Source organism: Nicotiana tabacum, chromosome 22 (genome assembly GCF_000715075.1).
Source record: "Nicotiana tabacum cultivar K326 chromosome 22, ASM71507v2, whole genome shotgun sequence".
NCBI lineage: Eukaryota > Viridiplantae > Streptophyta > Magnoliopsida > Solanales > Solanaceae > Nicotiana > Nicotiana tabacum.
Genome location: NC_134101.1, coordinates 153,760,896 through 153,765,909, shown reverse-complemented (window position 1 = coordinate 153,765,909; position 5,014 = coordinate 153,760,896).

Below are 5,014 nucleotides of genomic sequence, written 5' to 3'. Positions count from 1 at the left end.
AATATCCCTCCAATGTTACCACAACAACAAGAAAGCGAAACTAGCAATCAATTAGTGTTTTTCGGCACTACAATCACTGTAGAAGGCTTGAAATCTCCTAGGGTTGATATTAAGAACTTGAAGGAGTATTTACAGAACATAAACCTTTTAAAACAACCTCCCACACGAGCTAGAACAACACAAAAATGAGCAACAACAAGAAGAAAAAGAAACTTACTAGCGTCACGGGATTCCCGACACTTGATTTGTGTTGTTTGCCCTTTGTTTGGGTCTTGAATCTTGAGAGAACCTTGAGAGGGTGTTCCTAGGGTTCTAAGGTTTGAATATCGTGAAACAAATGACTTAAAAAGGGTTGGAGGCATCATATATATACCCAAATGTCTTAAACCGCCTAAGTGGGCCCCATAGAGAGGTGCTTGGCGTAGTCTCACGAAAACGCAAATATCTCTCTACTCCGAGACCGTATCGATGAACAGTTTAATGCGTTGGAAACTAGACTCATAGATCTTCAATTTTGTGGATAGATTATCCCATAATTATAAGTAAATTGGGAGAAAAGCTTAGTAACATTTGACCTAATGTTTAAGTAAAATTATGAACCTAAGTTGTGACAACTTTTGTCTCATAACTCGTTTGACTTCAAGACTTATAATACGGATATTATATGATTCAAATACCTTAAAACACTACCTCTTGAGTGTATTAAGCACCTCTAGGTTTATTCGAAAATACGGTTGACAACATCCTTGATTCGTTTAACTTCTAATACTTGTTAACCACCCTTATACACCTTTGTATCATTTAAGACCAATAGGATTAACTTCTTATCATCTCAAAGATAATCTCTTCATGGGTTTACGTTTACTACCTTATGGAATGAGCTAACATACATGAATATGGTTTGTAACAGTGAGTTTTTGAGTTTTGAACATCGATTCGAAGTCGGATTTAGGTGAAACTAGTATGGTTAAACTCGTAATTGAAGGGGTCGTCAGATTATATAAGTTTCGTCGAGTTGTGAGGCGTGGGCCCGAGTTGGACTTTTGGATTGATTTTGGGCTTTTGATTGTAGATTCGACCTTTATCGATTGGGTTGTTTCCTTTGGCATTATTTGATGTATTTGAGTTACTTTTGGCTAATTTCGAGCCGTTCGGAGGTTGGTATGCCTGGGATGGCATTTTTGGATCGTCGTTTGGCTTGCTCGGTATTGGATTTAGCTTGTTCGAGGTAAATAACACTTCTAATCTTGGTGTTGAGGGTATCAAACCTCGAATTACATGTTATGTGATGGATGTTGAGGTAACGTGCATGCTAGGTGTCGAGCGTATGTGTGTCCACCATGTGAATTGTGATTTAGTCAATTCCATAGAACTGTGTAGCTATCTTCTCTGAATATTTTTACTGTACTCTATGTTTTAGAGCACCTGAGCTATAATTGATGCTAGAAATCATGTTTAGGTTATATGCTGGTATTATTGGGACCCATAATGGTTGTTATTTGCTATTGAGTTATTTGCTTAATTTTAGTTATGTATCAGTCGAATTCATCATTACATATCATATCTCATTCTCTGTATCAATAAGAAGATAGTTTGATTTTCTTGTTTGCACATATGTATTGTCTAACCTATGAGAATCAAGTTTTTCCCTTTTCGTAAGCGCATATAGGGAAGTGGGCCCTCGGCTATTGAGAGGACTCTTATTGTCTTTCTTTTATTTACTGGAGTTTCTTGTTCCCCAAGGCTATCGTATGTTGTCACATCCCATATCATTTATTAGGGCTGCTTAGCATGAGCATTGTGAGCCGAGAGACTGGAGAGATTATTGACTGAGTGAGGCTGAGGACCTGATTGTGAGTGATAATTAACGGATCGGGCTGCACGCCGCAACATATTTTTATTTATTTATTCTTGGGTTTGGCTTATTATAGCACTTGGGCTGAAAGAGCCCCTCCGAAGTCTGCATACCTATAGTGAACGCAGTGGATATTATATTCGGGATAGAGTTCCCTGGGCAAGGAATGACCTATATATTCACATTTGGAATGGAGTTCCCTGGGCATAGAGTTCCCTGGGATGGATTTGCCCTATACAATATTGAGTGACTAACTATCAGTTGCTATTTATATTGAGGGATGAATCTTCCCTGGGCTGGACCTACCCCATACAGTGCTAAGTGATTAAGTACTCTGAGAGTTTGAGTACATAAGTTCATCACTGAGATGCATATAATTTGACATGCGTACTTGAAATACATGCATAGAGATGCATTTTCTTCTACTACCCAATATTTTATGACATTCATGATTTTACCTATATATTGACATGTAGGCATAGAGATGTATTTTCCTCATGCTATCTGAAAATAAAATATCTTATCAATTGTTGAAAGGTTTTTGGAAAAAATCACAGTTTTCAAACTTGCTCATATATCTTGGGGGTTTTCGGTGAAATATTTGGAATCTACTGTATACTTGAAAAGCATGCCTATTTTTCTATAATTGTGAACGAGCTGAGTTATTTCATGTACCATCTTTATTATACTGTTATGAACTGTTGCTGGGTATTGGAGTTAGACTTTAACCCTTGTCCTAGCTCGTCACTACTTCCAACTTAAGGTTAGGTTTGTTATTGAGTACATGGGGTTAGTTGTACTCATACTACACTTTTTCACCTTACGTGCAGATGTTGCTACGTACGGCGAGAGCTGGAATGGAAGATGTACTTGCATTCCAGTTATGGCTATCACTAGTTCTTGGTAGCATTAGATTCGAATTCTATTCATTTACATTTTATATAGATGTTGTAATTATTTCAATTCCGTTTTGTAAAGAAATCTAAAATCGTAGATGCTCATGATTTGTATTACCAGTCCTTTAAAAATGTATAAGATTTAGATATTTTCTTCTATTTATTGTCTTATTAAATTTCATTGGAACTGGTTCATTGTCAATTGGCTTATCTAGTAGGTTGGGTTAGGTGTCATCACGACTAGTTGAATTTTAGGTCGTGACAAGTTGGTACCAGAGCTCTAGATTCATAGGTTCTACAAGTCATGGGCAAGTGTCTATTAGAGTCTTGCGGATCGGTATGATGACATCCATACCTATCTACGAGAGGCTACAGGGCATTTGGGATAAATTTCCCATCTTTCTTTGCTTATCGTGCAATATTGATTCAGCTTGAAGCATAACTCTTTCAGTTTTGTCCACGCATTTGTATGTGCATGTGAGCACTCAATATCAGTTATACATCGACGGCTTGTGATTTCATGGATGAGGTGCGAGATGATGGGCCAATCAGGAGGACTTCTGGCCGGGTTTTAGCTGTAGCTTGAACACGGGGATTTTGGTTGTGTGGGAATGTATTTTTGGACTTATAAGTCTAGTAGTGTTCCTATGAGTGAAATTTATGGGTCGATGAGTGGTTGGATGGCTATATGATGGATATGATGTGATTGCGTGATGTGTTCAGATGGTTTGAATGTGGCGAAAAGAGATTTCTTGAGATGTTAAAAGAACTATTTAGTGCTTGATTTCTGTCTTGATGTGACGTATATTCTCGAGTTATGAGTGTGTTGAAAGATTTTTTTTCATATTGGTTAACTGTGGAACAAAGTAGATTTTCATGTCTTGTTATGAGTTTAGACTCAGGAAGATTGAGTGATTGCATAGTAGTTATGACTATGAAAGGGTATAAAGAGATGTTAGTTTGAGGCTAAGCAGGTGGATTATAAATTGCGCGGTAATCTACGGATATGTGATCCTTATGATGTTGTGTGGAGGCTTACTATTCTATTAGTGGGTTGTAGTTGTGCGATTTGAGTTGGGTCGGTTGTAATAGTTTACCTGACCGTCACGAGGATGAATACGAGGTTTGTAGATAATTTGAGGTATTAGAAGGTTTGTGTTACATGGGCTTATGAAGGATTGATTTGAATTTTGGTGTGGGATCATATCAGTAATAAAGTATGGACATTATGAGTTGTCAAGTGTTTTGTCCTATGGCTTTGAACCAAGTGGGAGAGTCTGCTATCGACGAGTTGATTGCACGGTTATGTGTTGTATCAGTTTCGGTCAGAGGCATACTTGTGGATTGGTTACGACTTGCAGAGACTGTTTTTAAGGATGACTTAAGCAAGGAAATTTCTGGATGCTTGATGTATTACACCTTATGGACATATGGGAGTCATGGAAATCATCTAGGGTTGTTCATAATAGATCTAATGTACTAAGTAAAGGGACTCACTTGGTTGCTTAGAGGTGCATATTACTTCTTTGGGTGTTATTGAGCTAATGGGGTACAGGTTGTTTGGTTGGGCGGTGCAACTGGGGATCGAGCAGAGTTGATGGATCTTGAGAAGGTTCTAATGGATCAAGATTTATATATAGAAATTGAGAATTTTGTGGATTGGTATATGGCTAAAAACTGAGATTTACATTCGGTGGTGTTGAAACTCGCGATATTTCTATATCCTTATGGATTCTACATTTCAGTATTAAGAAGGTGAAAGAAACGACTTTAGATTCACTGAAGGTCTCTTCAGAGTGGGTATCTCAGTTGTGGTACTTTTGGGGTGCTTAAGAGAGAATACTTTTGGGGTACTCGCCTGATTGATCAACTGCTCAGATTTTGCTATATGGAACGGAAGAATTATGGAAGTGTTCCTCATGGGATGATTGTATATGGGAGATGTGTTAGACATTCGGGCGGTGGAGTTGGGAGCAGCTATGGTGATTCGTGTGTTCTATGAATTTTGAGACTAGGAGTTCTCAGAAATAAATTATTTCGTGGTTGTGGAATGAGAAGATGTGGTCGAAGCTAGCCAGATGATAGTATGTGTTATGGTTTAGGCATGGTGGACTTTTATAGGGTTATGTATCTATTTGTGGGTGACAAGAGTGGATGTGGGATACATTAGCAGGCCCAATGAGGATGTGTATTCGACACCGGGTCGGATTGGTTGACTCGGTACAACTGTTGTTGAGGGATGTGCCATTCGGTTAGAGTTGAG